The sequence below is a fragment of the Salvelinus fontinalis genome, chromosome 28 (assembly GCF_029448725.1).
Source record: "Salvelinus fontinalis isolate EN_2023a chromosome 28, ASM2944872v1, whole genome shotgun sequence".
Taxonomy (NCBI): Eukaryota; Metazoa; Chordata; class Actinopteri; order Salmoniformes; family Salmonidae; genus Salvelinus; species Salvelinus fontinalis.
Window position 1 is genome coordinate 35,203,339 of NC_074692.1, and position 17,953 is coordinate 35,221,291.

Sequence of the window (17,953 nt, forward strand, 5' to 3'; positions counted from 1 at the left end):
CATATACCTGGTTGACCGGGGTGCCAGTGTTGGAACGCAGCGATGAGGCCTGGGTCCAGGATGTCCCTAGCGGGAACCCAGCACCTCTCCTCTGGGCCATAACCCTCCCAGTCAACCAGGTACTGGAATCCCCTGCCCCATGGTCGAACCTTCAGGAGACGCCTCACCGTGGGCACCGTTTGGCCGTCGATGAGATGGGGAGAGAGTTGGGCCTGGAAACAGGAGACAAAGGGCTGTGAGACATAGATTTAATCCTAGACACATGAAAAGTGGGATGTATATGGAGGTTACGGGGTAACAAAAGACGGACAGCGGTGGAACCTAGGACTCTAGAGATGGGAAAAGGACCAATGAAAACAGGGGGACAGTTTGTGGGACTCCATCCGGAGGGGCAGATACCGGGTGGACAGCCATACCTTCTGCCTGATGATACTGGGGAGCCGGGCTCTGGTCCACTTGTCGCCAATACCTGGAGATAGTTTTGAGAAGAGCCGACCGGGCTTTCTTTCAGGTATGGCAACAGTAGTGGACAAACATCTGGGCCGAGGGTATGCCGACCTCTTGCTCCGTGAAGAACGGGGGCTGATAACCCAAGTAACATGCGAAAGGCAAGAGCCCGGTGGCAGAGCAGGGAATAGTGTTGCGGGCATACACAACAGACACGAGTTGCTGGCTCCAAGTGGTGGGGTTGGTGGAGACAAGGCAGCGAAGAGTCTTCTACAAGTCTTGATTGGCTCACTGGACTGAGGGTGGAACATGGAGGACAGGCTGTCTGATGACCCAATGAGTGTGCAGAACGCCCTCAAGAACCGGGACGAAAACTGAGGACCCCGGTCGGAGACCATGTCCAACGGGAGTCCATGGATCCGGAAGACGTGCTGCACCATGAGATGGGCCGTCTCTTTGGCAGAGGGTTGCTTGGGGAAAGGAATGAAATGGCCAGCTTTGGAAAACCGGTCCACTACAGTCAGGATGGCGGTGTTGCCATCAGACAGGGGGAGACCCGTGACGAAGTCTAGGGATATGTGAGTCCAGGGACGGTGAGGGACAGGCAGTGGTTGAAGGAGACCAGCCGGAGCTTGCCGAGGAGCCTTGTTCTGTGCACAGATCGTACAGGCGGTGTTGAATGTGGAGGCTTCCGGAACCATGCTAGGCCACCAAAAGCACTTCCGCACAGAGACCAGTGTCTGACGGGAGTCTGGGTGGTAGGTAAGCCTGGAGGAGTAGGCCCATTCCAGGACCGATGGACGGACAGCTTCAGGAACAAACATCCGGTTAGCTGGGCACCCCCCGTGGTTCGGCTGGTAATGCTGCACCTTACGGACCTGCTTCCCTATGCTGAGTGCCGTCGCCATGTACGAGGTAGGAAGGATGGTCTTGGGGTCTGAAGGTGTAGATAAATGGCTATAGCGGTGTGACAGCATATCTGGGTTGGTATTCTTGGATCCCGATCGGTAATAGAGGGAGAAGTTAAACCGGGTGAAAAGCATGGCCCACCTAGCTTGCCTGGAATTGAGACGCTTGGTGGTGCGGAGATATTCCAGGTTCTCGTGATCCGTCCACACGAACCTGTGTTTCCACTTCTCCAACGTCATCTTCACCTCGAGAAGCTCACGATTCCCCACATCGTAATTCCTCTCTGTGGCGTTGAGGCGATGGGAGAAGAATGCACAGGGATGTAACTTGAGGTCCAGGGCAGAATTCTGGGACAGGACAGTCCCCACTCCGCCATCCAAAGCATCAGCCTCCAACACGAACTGAAGGGTCAGGATGAACCAATATGGGAGCAGTGGTGAAGTGATGCTTGAGGTCCCGGAACGCCCTGTCAGCAGCTGGGGTCCACGTGAATGGAACCTTGGGAGAGATGCGTGCAGACAAGGGGGAAGCCATGGTGCTGTAACCCTGGATAAAGTGGCAATAAAAGTTGGCATATCCCAGGAAACGTTGCAGCTGCACTCTGGACGTAGGCTGGGGCCAATCCACCACCACTCTCACCTTCCCGGGATCCATCTGTTCATTCCCTGCAGCGATGATGTAACCAAGGAAGGGGATGGTGGAGCGATGGAATTCGCATTTCTCTGCTTTCACAAAAATCTGATTCTCCAGGAGGCGCTGGAGGACCTGTCGGACGTGGAGCATGTGTTCTTGGGCTGAGTGGGAGAAAACGAGGATGTTGTTGAGGTAGACGAAGACGAACCAGTTCAACATGTCGCGGAGAACATCATTAACTAGGACCTGGAACACAGCTTGGGCGTTGGTAAGGCCAAATGGCATGACCAGGAATTCATAGTGACCTCTGGCCATGTTGAAGGCAGTCTTTCACTCGTCCCCTTCCCATATCCGCACCAGGTGGTAGGTGTTCCGCAGGTCGAAGTTGGAGAAAACGGTGGCTTGCTGGAATGGCTCGAAGGCCGAGGTCGATGAGTCACCGTGATGTCATTGAGGCCCCGGTAGTCGATGCACGGGCGCAGGCGGGGGAGTCATAAGGACGGATATATCCTGCAGCTACTGAGTCCTCGATGTAGGTCTCCGGACCAGACAGAGAGTACATTCGTTCCCGGGGCGGTTTGGTGGCTGGGAGAAGGTCGATCTCACAGTCATAGGGTCGGTGCGGAGGAAGTGAAGTGGCCTGAAAACCTCTCGGTGGTCCTGGTACTCCTTGGGAATGGCAGAGAGGTCCGGGGCAACTTCCGAGCCCACAGGAAGAAGTCCCGGGGCAGGCTGCGTTGACTTCAGACAATGGGCGCGGCAGAACGGGCTCCAGCCCATGATGGCACCAGTAGACCAGTTAATGAGAGGATTGTGTCGCTAGAGCCAAGAGAATCCCAATACCACTGGAACCTGAGGAGACTTAAGTAGCATAAATTGTATTGCCTCGCTGTGGTCCCCTGACGCACGTAGGTTGAGGGGTCTAATATATACAAAGCCTACCATTACCTTATGCCGCTCCAGCCATTACCACGAGCCCTTCCTCCCCAATTAAAGTGTCTCCAACCTCCTGTGGTGTAGTGTCACTGACAACAATACATCAAACAGATGGTTTTCATGTGTTTGATGCCATTCCATTTGCTCCTTTCCAGCCATTATTATGAGCCCCCCTCCCCTCAATCTCACCCAGGGGTGCAGGTGGTGGTGGCCACACGCAGGTATACACGGCACACCCACTTATTTCTCAGGAGGGACTGGGGCACTTCATAAAATAGATGGCAGCATGAGGCAAGAAAGAAAATTATGTGGATATATTGAAGTAACATCTCAAGACATCAGTGAGGAAGTTAAATATTGGTCGCAAATAGGTCTTCCAAATGGACAATGACCCCAAGCTTACTTCCAAAGTTGTGGCAAAATGGCTTAAGGACAACAAAGTCAAGGTATTGGAGTGGCCATCACAAAGCCCTGGCCTCAATCCCATAGAAAATTTGTGGGCAGACCTGAAAAAGCATGTGCGATCAAGGAGGCCTAGAAACCTCACTCAGTTACACCAGCTCTGTCAGGAGGAATGGGCCAAAATTCACCCAACTTATTGTGGAAAGCTTGTGGAAGGCACCCCGAAACGTTTGACCCAAGTTAAACAATTTAAAGGCAATGCTACCAAATACTAATTGAGTGCATGTAAACTTCTGACCCACTGGGAATGTGATGAAAGAAATAAAAGCTGAAATATATAATTCCCTCTACTATTATTCTGACATTTCACATTCTTAAAATAAAGTGGTGATCCTAACTGACCTAAGACAGGGAATTTTTACTAGGATTAAATGTCAGGAATTGTGAAAAACTGAGTTTAAATGTATTTGGCTAAGGTGTATGTAAACTTCCGACTTCAACTGTAAATGTGATTTTTCCAGTAATTTTTGTTATATACATTTGCAAAAAAATATATATTTAGTTTTTTTATTTCAATTAAGCCCTAGACAACCAGGTCTGGGGAGTTTCTCACTAATTAGTGACCTTAATTGGTGCGGGCAGGTATTCTAGTGGTTAGAGTGTTGGGCCAGTAACCGAAAGGTTGCTAGATCGAATCCCCGAGCTGACAAGGTAAAAATCTGTCATTCTGCCCCTGAACAAGGCACTTAACCCACTGTTCCTAGGCTGTCATTGTAAATAAGAATTTGTTCTTAACTGACTTGCCTAGTTAAATTAAGGTCAAATATAAATGGATTGATTAATCAAGTAGGAGGTAGGAGCGAAATCCTGGGCTATTGTGTGTAGATTAATGAGGGGGAAAAAGTCAAGGGGTCTGAATACTTTTCGAATGCACTGAATCACGTGTCAAACTCATTCCACGGAGGGCCGAGTGTCTGCAGGTTGTCGCTCCTCCCTTGTACGTTGTAATCAATTAAGGTCACTAATTAGTGAGGAACTCCACACACCTGGTTGTCTAGGGCTTAATTGAAAGGAAAAAAATTAAAATCTGCAAACACTAGGCCCTCCATGGAATGTGTTTGACACCCCTGACCTATAGCTAGCTAGGTACACCATATAGACCGGGCGTGTCAGAGGGAAGGTATTTTATTGCTGCCCACGTCATTGCGTATCTCAAAGCGTTTCAGTGTTTTTAAAATGTTTTAGCTTTGATGTCATCAGGTAGAACTTTGTAACGTTGTAATTTTTACTACAAAATGTAGAAATGTGCCGGTTTCACGTATGTGGAGACTGGTATGTGCAGAACTAGTAGTATTAGTATTGATTGTGGTGGTAGTAGTAGTATTGATTGTGGTAGTAGTATTAGTATTGATTGTGCTAGTAGTATTAGTATTGATTGTGGTAGAATAATTAGTATTGATTGTGGTAGTAGTATTACTATTGATTGTGGTAGAAGTAGGCCTAATAGTAGTGCCAGTTACTGTTGGTGGGTTGTACAATCCTGGCGAATTTGAATATTTGATCATACATACATAATCTATGGAATGAACATATTTATAGTTACTTTGAATAATATTTTAAGAAGTACACAGAAAAAGCATATTTCCCATTTTGGTAACTTGGGCATTAGCTGACTGTGGAAATGGTGACCATGTTTGTGTCTGTGTGCTAATCTATTCCTGTGTGTACGTGCTCAATTGATTGGACATGATTTGGAAAGGCACATACAAGTTAATATAAGGTCCCACAGTTAACAGTGCATGTCAGAGCAAAAACCAAGCCGTGAGGTCGAAGAAATTGTCCATAGAGCTCAGAGACAGGATTTTGTCAAGGTACAGATCTGGGGAAGGGTACCGAAACATTTCTGCAGCATTGAAGGTCCTCAAGAACACAGTGGCCTTCTATCTTAAATGGAAGAAGTTTGGAACCAACCAAGACTCTTCCTAGATTTGGCTGCCCGGCCAAACTGAGCAATGTTGGGAGAAAGGCCTTGGTCAGGGACGTGACCAAGAACCCAATGTTCACTCTGACAGAGCTCCAGTGTTCCTATGTGGAGATGGGAGAACCTTCCAGAAGGACAACCATCTCTGCAGCCCTCCACCAATCAGGCCTTTATGGTAGAGTGGCCAGATGGAAGCCACTCCTCAGTAAAAGGCACATGACAACCCACTTGGAGTTTGCAATTTCGACAGTTTTTTTTGTTTAAAGTTTATATCGCTGCTGAGGTCAGCAATCAATCTTTTTATATGTGTGAGGGTTCACTAATTAGTGGGGGAATGGGGACCACCGCCTCTGATAGCTTGCACATTATTAGTATTGGCAGCTGCAAAAATCATTTTAATCTACTTATAGTTCATGATTAATCATACCTTTTTTATAGGCTATCTGGGAATTAAACTTTAATTAACCTGAAAGTGTTGTTGAATCTAGGTTAAGATTGACAAGTTTAAAATGTCAAATAAATGTTGTCCTTATCTAAGTGATCAACCTGGCAAAAAGGTTTGTTTGGCAATCGAATGAGATAATGATATCCAGTCAGTTGAGATTCGTTGGATATTATAAAGTGTAACCCGTTGTTACAAATGTGAGAAGACGTTTTCCCTCACGTTGGAAATGTAATAATTGGCGAGTCTACTCACTCTGACCCTTTGACAGATATACAACACCGGAGTCAATCTCTCTAGATTCTTGGTCAGAATGAATCACACTCACTCAACAATCCTGCTGACAGCTCTATTGGTGTATAACGTCATTTGCTACACAATTCATATAGACTGAATTCAACAGAAAGGCCTAATTCTGTCAGATTCCTCGCATGGGGGCTCCAATATGTAGTGACTTTACTTTCATTCATCTGATGACTGTTATTTATCTAATCCACTGTGTTTAATTGTTACCCAATTAAATTAATAATGTAACACTTAACTCATTAGGGGCATTTGGGGCACCACGAAAGCGGTTGTTTAAAGAGTTACCTACTCCTGAATTAAACTCTAAAGGTCTTTACCGATCACATCCATATAACAGTCAATGTATTAATCATGACCTCGTATCATATCATCATTCTGAACAGTCGTAAACTCCTGCATCTGCAAAACACCCAGCCTTATTTAAATCAAATGTTATTGGTCACATAGACATGGTTAGCAGATGTTAATGTGAGTGTAGCGAAATGCTTGTGCTTCTAGTTCCGACAACGCAGTAATATCTAACAAGTAATCTAACAATTCCCCAACAACTACCTAATACACACAAATCTAAAGGGGTGAATGAGAATATGTACATATTAATATATGGATGAGCGATGGCCCAGTGGCATAGGCAAGGTGCAATAGATGGTATAAATAATGTATATACTGTGGCAAAGAAGGGGGTCGAGTGATAAATGGCAGATATGTGAGAGCAGAACTAATAAATGGGCTCTGCCCGATCACTAAAATGGCCACCCCGATCAGAACTACAGATCACAAAATGGCCGACTGCCAAAACTACAAGTCCCAGAAGCAAGGGGAACCCACAGAAGGTGGAGCCGACACACACATAAAGGGTCAAGGAAAACCAGGAAGAGGAAGTGAGGGCTGGAAGGATCTGTGAACCATAGAGAAAGAGACAATAGATATTGGCTGGATTTACTGTGTATGAGCTGGACTGTTTTGGACTTACCTGTTGGCGTTTGGACCTGGACCTACTGAGAACCCGATTCGTGTACCGAACCCTGCTATCCTTGACCTTGCCTACGACCTGGGTGGACCAGGACGGAGAGACAAACACACAGGTACTGTCCTGTTCGAAAGAACTCTCATTCTGGGGTAATTTGGTGACAGTTTCCCACTTAATTTGTGACAAATGCTCATAACCTTGAAGAGGTTTGCCACGCGTGGTAGGAGAATGTGGGCATATGGACTAACCATTCCGCTGGCTAGGTAAAAGAGAAAAAAAAAAAAAGAAAAAAGAAAAAAAAAATCAGTTAGCACTTCAAAGGGGAGTCAGGTTTTTTTTTGTGGCTTTGTTTGGTTAGGACAGTTTCTCAGGAAAATGAGTATGGAGGGAGCCATACAAGCCCTGTTACAAGCGGCGGCCACCCAACAAGAGGCAACTAGAGCTCAACAAATAGCTCATCAGGATGCAATGCGAATGTACCAGGACACGTTACAGGTCCAGCACCGCACCAACCAGCTGCTCAGAGAAGAGCAAGAGAGAAACACCCAGGAGTTAAGAGAAGGCCTAAAGGGGCTAGCGGACCAAATTGGGGCTCAATTACCAGCTGCAAATACCCAGAGGCGGGCCAATCGTTTTCTTCAAAAAATGACAGCACAGGATGATGTGGTCCCGTGTGGCTCAGTTGGTAGAGCATGGCGTTTGCAACGCCAGGGTTGTGGGTTCATTCCCCACGGGGGAACCAGGATGAATATGTATGAACTTTCCAATTTGTAAGTCGCTCTGGATAAGAGCGTCTGCTAAATGATGTAAATGTAAATGTAAATGTAAGCATATCTTACCACCTTTGAAAGGACTGCAGAGAGGGAGAAGTGGCCGAAAGAAGAATGGGCAGGGCTTCTGGCACCATACCTGGCAGGGGACGCTCAAAAAGCGTATTTCGACCTGGAGTTGACAGATGCACAGGATTACGATAAACTAAAGGGAGAGATTCTGGCAAGACTGGGAGTGACCGATACCGTGAGGGCACACCGCTTTCACCAGTGGTCCTACCGATCTGGACAACCGCCCCGAACACAGATGTTCGACTTGATTCACCTGGCACGGAAATGGTTACGACCGGAGACCCGTTCCTCCGCCGAGATTGTCGAGACCATCGTACTCAACCAGTTTCAGCGAGGTCTACCCCAAGAAGTGCGACGATGGGTTGGCCAGAACGAGGTACTTTCCGCCGACCATCTCGTGGGCCTAGTTGAACGGTATTGTACGGCAGGAACAGCTGAGCAGGCACAGGAGGAAAGATTCCCATTCCCCAGGCCTGGGCGAACCAGCGGACAGGGTAAGACTGTCCCAACAGGTGGAGGGGGAAGAGAGCAGCGTGGGGGCATGAGGAAAGAATCAGAATCGGGCCGAGACACTAAGGGAGAAAACGGAAACCGGGACCGGGGGTTGAGGGGGTCTCCCGCCCGAACGCCTATTATCTGTTACAATTGTAATCGACCAGGACATATTGCAGCCTACTGCCCTATTAAAGAAGAGCCAATGCAATGTAACCTCGGTGAAAAAGAAGATGATATGTGGTATGCATGTCCTGTTGTAACCACTGTACTTGAAAGATCAAGAAACAAACATATGTGCAGGGTGACAGTTGAAGGGAAAGAGGTTGAAGCACTGCTGGATTCCGGCAGTATGCTAACCCTGGTCGTTGCAAACCTAGTGCCAACTCATAAACTGGATACAAGTCAGGATATCAGTGTTACCTGCATTCATGGGGATACTCGTCTGTACCCCACAGCCTTAGTGAGCATACAAACAGAGGACGATCTGCTGAATTGTGAGGTCGGCGTGGTCCCAAAGATGCCATATGATGTAATATTGGGTAGACACTTTCCTAACTTTGCGAAGTTAGGCCAAAAGAATGGCATATTTGAGAAGCCAACAACCCTGACCAAGCAGGAAGAGGCATGGGGCCTTCAACCAAAACCAAGAAAAGAGGTCTCCCAGGGGCCAACCTCACAGGTGCTAGTAGGGGAGGATGAGGATGAAGTGGCAAACCTCGTTGACAACGAACAGCCTGGTACTACTGGGGCTGGGGTCGATCTGAATCCAGAGGATGACAAGCTAGAACCAGCAGACCTGGCAGGGTCCTTGACTAATTTCGGGACGGCCCAAAACCAGGATCCAACCCTGCAGCAAGCCAGAGCAGACGTGCAGGTCGTCGATGGTACTCCCATAAATGATGGGATGAGGCCTAATAGTTTTCTCCACTTTATTATGAAAAAGGGTTTGGTGTACAGAGTCTCAAAAATAGGGGTTGATGTGGTTGAACAGTTGTTGGTCCCCACCCGGTACCGGAGGACAGTACTGGATCTAGCTCATGGGCACATTCTGGGTGGACACCTTGGTATCGATAAAACCCGAGACCGGATTGTAAGGAGGTTTTACTGGCCAGGAATTCAGGCTGAAGTGGCTCGGCATTGTGGAGAGTGCCCGGAGTGCCAGTTAACAGCTCCCCGACCAGCTGTTAGAAGCCCGTTAGTGCCACTCCCCATAATCGAAACGCCATTTGAGAGGATAGCGATGGATATAGTGGGCCCACTACCCAAGTCCGCCAGAGGACACCAATACATTCTGGTCATTCTAGATTATGCCACTCGCTACCCAGAAGCCATTCCCCTTCGGACGATGACTTCCAAAAATATTGCCAAGGAATTAGTGCTCTTGTTCACCAGGGTAGGGGTTCCAAAGGAGATCCTTACTGACCAGGGGACCCCCTTTATGTCCCGCCTTATGGCGGACCTTTGTAAATTGTGGCAGGTGAAACAGTTGAGGACATCGGTTTACCATCCTCAGACGGACGGGCTGGTTGAGAGATTCAACAGGACCCTGAAGTCAATGCTCAGGAAGGTAATCGATAAGGATGGGAAAAACTGGGATTGCATGTTGCCGTATCTGATGTTTGCCATTAGAGAGGTTCCTCAAGCCTCACTGGGGGTTTCTCCCTTTGAGCTGGTATATGGGAGGCACCCCCGGGGAATCTTAGACATCGCCCGGGAAACCTGGGAGCACCAATCCACCCCGTATACTAGTGTCATAGAGCACGTCACGGCAATGCAAGACAGGATAGCCACAGTCATGCCCATCGTCCGAGAGCACATGAGACAAGCACAAGAGCACCAGCGGCACACTTATAACCGGCAGGCTACCCTGAGGGAATTTCAACCGGGAGATAAGGTGTTAGTGCTGATCCCCACGGTAGAGTGCAAACTACTAGCCACATGGAAAGGACCATATGAAGTACTGGAGAGAATAGGAGAAGTGAATTATCGGATCCGACAGCCAGGTCGACGGCCACAGGAACAGATCTATCACATAAACCTGTTAAAAGCATGGAGAGAGAGAGAAACACTAATGGTCACATACCCTACACACACTCAGGGGGCAGCCGAAGTAAATATTTCACCTACTCTGTCCCCGGCACAAGTACAGGAAGTAAAGACCCTGATCCAGAAAAACAGAGATGTGTTTTCAGAGGTACCCGGCCGAACTGAGGTTACGGCTCACAATATCGTTTCCCTACCAGGGAGAAAAGTGAGCATGAGGCCATATCGGGTACCCGAGGCTCGACAGGCCGCGATTAGAGCAGAGACAGAGAAAATGTTGACAGCTGGAGTGATCGAGGAGTCACATAGTGAGTGGTCTAGCCCAATTGTGATGGTCTCCAAGCCCGATGGGTCTTTGCGGTTCTGTAACGACTTTCGGAAGGTAAATGAAATCTCCAAGTTTGATGCCTACCCCATGCCCAGAGTAGACGAACTACTGGAGAAAGTTGGTAAAGCTCGGTACATTACGACCCTGGACCTGACAAAAGGGTACTGGCAAATTCCTCTGACCCCCAGGGCCAAAGAAAAGACAGCCTTTGCAACCCCTGACGGTTTGTTTCAATACACCGTCATGCCATTCGGCTTACACGGGGCCCCAGCCACCTTTCAACGGCTCATGAACAAGGTCCTAAAACCGCACCAGGCATACGCCGCAGCTTATTTAGATGACGTGGGAATCTACAGCCCTGATTGGGAATCCCACTTACCCCGGGTACAGGCGGTGTTAGACGCCCTTAGAAAGGCAGGGCTCACGGCGAACCCTGCCAAGTGTTATGTGGGGTTAGGGGAAACAGAGTATCTGGGATACACCGTGGGAAGAGGGTTAATCAAACCCCAACAGAAGAAGGTGGAGGCAATTAGAGAATGGCCGAAACCAGTAAATAAGAAGCAAGTTCGAGCGTTCCTAGGGCTGACTGGTTACTACCGGAAGTTCATCCCAAGTTATGCCACAGTGGCCGCCCCACTCACCGACATGACTAGAGCCAGAGGGCCAAACATGGTCAAATGGGATGAAAGGGCCACCAAAGCATTTAGGACATTACAGGAGGCTCTCTGCTGTAATCCAGTGCTGGTGGTACCAGACTTTGAGAAAGAGTTTGTGGTTCAGACGGATGCCTCAGAGGTCGGCTTGGGAGCAGTGCTATCCCAAGAGGTAGAAGGGGTGGAACACCCCATCCTGTTTTTAAGCAGGAAGCTGGAACCACGGGAAACCAACTACGCGGTCGTTGAGAAAGAGGCGCTGGCAGTAAAGTGGGCTCTAGAAAGCCTGAAATACTACCTGCTGGGGCGCCACTTCACCCTCATCAGTGACCATGCCCCACTCACCTGGATGCATAGGGCTAAAGAGAAGAACGCTCGGGTGATGCGGTGGTTTTTGAGTCTCCAACCGTTTCACTTTGACTTGAAACACAAAGCAGGGAAGGAAATGGGAAATGTGGATGGGTTATCCCGCATGCACGCATATTTTGCTGCGGTAGCCCGACCTAGGGGGTCGGATCTAGGGGGGGAGATATGTGGCAAAGAAGGGGGTCGAGTGATAAATGGCAGATATGTGAGAGCAGAACTAATAAATGGGCTCTGCCCGATCACTAAAATGGCCACCCCGATCAGAACTACAGATCACAAAATGGCCGACTGCCAAAACTACAAGTCCCAGAAGCAAGGGGAACCCACAGAAGGTGGAGCCGACACACACATAAAGGGTCAAGGAAAACCAGGAAGAGGAAGTGAGGGCTGGAAGGATCTGTGAACCATAGAGAAAGAGACAATAGATATTGGCTGGATTTACTGTGTATGAGCTGGACTGTTTTGGACTTACCTGTTGGCGTTTGGACCTGGACCTACTGAGAACCCGATTCGTGTACCGAACCCTGCTATCCTTGACCTTGCCTACGACCTGGGTGGACCAGGACGGAGAGACAAACACACAGGTACTGTCCTGTTCGAAAGAACTCTCATTCTGGGGTAATTTGGTGACAGTTTCCCACTTAATTTGTGACAAATGCTCATAACCTTGAAGAGGTTTGCCACAATACATATGAGATGAGTAATGTAAGATATGTAAACATTATTAAAGTGGCATTATTTAGAGTGCATTGTATAAAGTGACGAGTGATCCATTTATTAAAACCTGTTATGGCTGCAAGGGGCAGTATTGAGTAGCCTGATAAAATGTGTCCATTTCAAACGGCGTCGTACTCAATTCTTGCTCGTACAATATGCATATTATTATTACTATTGGATAGAAAACACTCTCTAGTTTCTAAAACCGTTTGAATTATTTCTCTGAGTGAAACAGAACTCATTCTGCAGCACTTTTCCTGACCCGGAAGTTCAAAGTCTGAAATCGATGCTCTCTTCCTCTTCATGCCTATAAATGGGCACAAGAGCTATTAGTATACATGCATGTCAAACACCTTCCTCTGGGTGTCAAGAAGGCTGTGAGAGAAGAAATTAGGTGATTATCTCGATCTGGGTGGGAATAAATCCTCTTGGAATGACGTGTACTCAATTTCCGGTACTCTGAAGAACGCAATTTGGACAGTGGGATTGCCTTTTGTTTTGCTGACGTTATAGGCGAATATTATTTCCGGCTTTGATTTTATTTGATACATGTCACCATATCATCGTAACGTATGTTTTTTCAATATAGTTTCATCAGATTATTGAATTTTTTTCGGGAGTTTTACCGTGTCCCGTTCTCTTCCGTTTGTTTACATGGAGAGATCCGTGCAACCCGGCTAGCACGCTTGCTAAATGGAAAGAGAAAGTTGCCATTCTGAATCCAAACAACGACTCATCTGGACAAAGGACACCTTGTTCAACATTCTGATGAAAGATCAGCAAAAGTAAGACCCAATTTATGATGTTATTTCTTATCTTTCGTAGTTGCCGGCGCCCAAGTGTTTCTATTGTGCTAAGCTAATATAACGCTACATTTTGTTTTCGCTGTAAAACACTTAATAAATCGGAAATATTGTCTGGCATCACAAGATGCCTGTCTTTCATTTGCTGTACACTATGTATTTTTCAGAAATGTTTTATGAGTAATTAGGTATTTGACGTTGGTGTCTGTAAATATTATGGCTGCTTTCGGTGCAATTTCTGAATGTAGCTGCAATGTAAACTATGATTTATACCTGAAATATGCACATTTTTTGAAAAAAACATATGCTATACAATAAATACGTTATCAGACTGTCATCTGATGAGGTTGTTTCTAGGTTAATGGCTATTTTTATCTTTATTTGGCCGAATTTGTGATAGCTACTGATGTAGTAAAAAACTGATGGAGTAATAAAAGTGGAGTCTTTTGCTAACGTGGTTAGCTAATAGATTTACATATTTTATCTTCCCTGTAAAACATTTAAAAAATCGGACATGTTGGCTGGATTCACAAGATGTGTACCTTTCATATGCTGTATTGGACTTGTTAATGTGTGAAAGTTAAATATTTAAAAAAAATATATTTTGAATTTCGCGCCCTTCACTTGAAGTGGCTGTTGTCATAAGTGTACCGACGTCGGGCTGCAGCCATAAGAAGTTAATTAAAGTGGCCAGTGATTGGGTCTCAATGTAGGCAGCAGCCTCTGAGTTAGTGATCGCTGTTTAGCAGTCTGATGGCTTTGAGATAGAAGCTGTTTTTCAGTCTCTCGGTCCCAGCTTTGATGCACCTGTACTGACCTCGCCTTCTGGATGGTAGCGGGGTGAACAGGGAGTGGCTCGGGTGGTTGTTGTCCTTGATGATCTTTTTGGCTTTCTTGTGACATCGGGTGCAGTAGGTGTCCTGGAGGGCAGGTAGTTTGCCCCCCGGTGATGCGTTGTGCAGACCGCACCATCCTCTGGAGAGCCTTGCGGTTGAGGGCGGTGCAGTTGCTGTACCATAATGTGATACAAGGTGCTCTCGATTGTGCATCTGTAAAAGTTTGTCAGGGTTTTGGGAGAGAAAAAAAAAATTTCTTCAGCCTCCTGAGTTGCGCCTTCTTCACCACACTGTCTGTGTGGGTGGACCATTTCAGTTTGTCTGTGATGTGTACGCCGAGGAACTTTCCACCTTCTCCACTGCTGTCCCTTCGATGTGGATAGGGGGGTGCTCCCTCTGCTGTTTCCTGAAGTCCACGATCATCTCCTTTGTTGACGTTGAGTGAGAGGTTGTTTTCCTGACACCACACTCCGAGTGCCCTCACCTCCTCCCTGTAGGTTGTCTTGTCATTGTTGGTAATTAAGCCCACTACTGTTGTGTCATCTACAAACTTGATGATTGAGTTGGAGGCGTGTATGGCCACGCAGTCCAGGGCTCCACAGTGCGAATATTTCACTCGCATTTGCCCATAAAAATAGATTTGTGCGAACCGACAAAATTATTTACGAGTACAGTGTGCGATTAAAGATTACAACCTACAGTAATCTATTTTTCCCCACTGCTAATTGTTTAAAAACTACAAGTCCCACATTCTACAAGCGGCATGCGCCAACCACAGTAGAGTTTTCTGTGATGACGCAGTCCAGTCAGAGAGAGAAAGGTGAACAACACTGGAAAATAGTATCGGTATAGGCTATAAGTTAACTTGCAGACATCGCTAAAATGAAGCCCATTCAATTTTATTTTAAGCGGAAAAGAGACAAGGAGAAAGAGGAATCCGTCGAGGGGGATTCGCAAGGTTCAACTAATGAAGCCTCTTCAAAAGGTTTACCTAACATTAGCGAAGCTACCATGGCCCCCACTGTCACTTCAATGTCCACTGTAGCCGGTGGAGGGAGAACATATAGATTCAATGCGAATTGGCTCAAAATGTTCCCATGGCTGGAGTTTGAAAACAACGTCATGTTTTGCAGAAACATCTCATAAAATATTTTACAATGTCACGTTGTTCGTAATAATGATGGTCGGACCAAGGCGCAGCGTGAGTATAGTTCCACATCTTTAATTACAAAATGAAACTGGAAACAAAATAACAAAACTTACAAAACCTGTGACAACGTAGTGCTCAAACACACTAACACAAACAATATCCCATAAGCCACAGGTGGAAAAAATATTACTTAAGTATGATCCCCAATTAGAGACAACGATAACCAGCTGCCTCTAATTGGGAATCATACAAATCACCAACATAGGAAATCAAACCAAGAACCCCACATTGAAAATATAAACTAGAACAAAAACCCTTAGTCAACCCCAGCCCAGTTATTAACACATTTAAAACTCTGTCACTGGCAGTCCCCAGCATTGCCACTAGAATGCCCTGTCACATTCTAGTGTGACTATTTTACAAATCAAAAACCCTTATTTAAAAAAAAGATTTTTTTAATTAAACCTTTATTTAACCAGGAAGGGCTCATTGAGATTTAAAATCTTTTTTTCAAGAGCGTCCTGGCCAAGATAGGCAGCCCCAAGTCATTACAGAAATTACAGACAAACAACATGAAAAACTACAAGAAATCTAGTAAAAACCATAGAATTCACAAGAGTATAACAAAATCAAAAACAGCAAATTAAAAACATTGACAGGTCAGGGAATCAGTCTCAAGATCATTCATCAGTGATTTAAAAACACCAATCGGGACAAGTTCTTCCAGTTTAAAAGTATTTTGTAAGGCGTTCCAAGACGATGGCGCAGAGTACATAAAAGCCCTTTTACCAAATTCAGTTTGGACATTTGGAACAGTTAGCAGGATAAAGTCCAGCGAATGAAAAGAGTACCCACCACATTTCTGAACAATAAAAATGCCCAAATAAAAAGGTAGTAAACCCAAAATGGCTATGTAAATAAAAGTATACCAGTGACTGAGCCTACGAGTGACTAGAGAAGGCCAGCCAACCCTGGTATACAAAGTGCAGTGGTGCATAGGGATTTTGCAGTTTAAAATAAATCTCAAAGTGCCATGGTAAAGGGTGTCAATTGATCTCAAACACTGAGTGGAAGCATTCATATATAAAATATCCCCATAGTCTAGTAAAGGCATAAATGTAGCTGATACTAGCCTCCTTCTGGCTTCAAAAGAAAAACAGGCCTTATTCCTAAAATAAAATCCCAATTTCAGCTTCAATGTTTTTGTAAATTGTTGAATATGCAATTTAAAAGAGGCCGTCATCAATTAAAATTCTAAGAAATGTATATGAGGTTACAGTCTCAATCTCAATGCCCTGACAGGTAATAATAGGTGAAAAGTTCAGAGGTCTATTTCTTGCTTTAGAAAACACCCTTAGTTTAGTTTTGTCAGTATTGAGGATAAGCTTCAATTGACATAAGGTATGTTGAACAGTATAAAAAGCAGTTTGCAAGTTCTGGAAAGCTTTTGTAAGAGACGAGGCACAACAGTAAATAACAGTATCATCAGCATAAAAATGAAGTTGCGCATTTTGGACATTTTTGTCAAAATTATTTATATAAATAGTGAATAAAAGGGGACCAAGTACAGAGCCTTGGGGCACACCATTACAGACAGACAATTTAACAGACATGAGCCCATCAAATTGAGTGCACTATCAAACAGATAGTTAGCAAACCATGCAACTGCATGCTCCGAAAGACCTACACTCGACAATCTCTGTCTTAGTATAGCATGATCAACTGTATCAAAAGCCTTAGAGAGATCAATAAAAAGTGAGACACGGTGCTGTTTTTTTGTCAATGGCTTCAGTGATATCATTTAAAACCTTCATGGCTGCTGTTATTGTGCTATGCTTCTTCCTGAAGCCCGATTGGTACTGGGGCGGCAGGGTAGCCTAGTGGTTAGAGCATTGGACTAGTAACCGAATGATTGCAAGTTCAAATCCCCGAGCTGAAAAGATACAAATCTGTCGTTCTGCCCCTGAACGGGCAGAACCCACCGTCATTGAAAATAAGAATTTGTTCTTAACTGACTTGCCTAGTTAAATAAAGGTTACAAAATTGATACATTGATCAAATAGAGTTTGTAAATAAAAACTATTTTAGCTGTTCACTCACAAGGGTTTCAAGTATTTTCACCAGGGGAGACAGCTTTAAGATTGGCCTATAACTATTTAAAAGAGTTGGATCTCCCCCTTTTAAAAGTGGTAGGACAAATGCTGGTTTCCAGATCTTTGGAATTTCATTACATTCCAGGGTTAGATTGAACAGATATGTAAGTGGTTCAGCTATGAAATCAGCTGCCAGATTTAAAAAGCAGGGATCCAAAAGATCAGGACCTGCGGGCTTTCTTTGATCTAAGGATTTCAGGGCTTTATGTACCACCTGCACTGAGAATGGCAAAAAGCTCAAAATTTGACCAGCTCTCACTGGTTCATCCGCACAGGGTTGTACAGAGACAGAGGACACTGAATCAAACAGCCTAACAGATGATACAAAGTGCTCATTGAAACAATTAAACATTTCAGTTTTGTCATATACAGCAACAGAGTCCTTCAAAACACATGACGGTAATTCATTAACATTACTGTTACCAGACATAGACTTAATAGCCTTCCAAAACGTTCTATGGTCATTCAGGTTATCAGTGGTAACAGACAAAATATTCAGACTTGGTCTTCCTGAGAAGAAAATAACACTTGTTTCGTAACT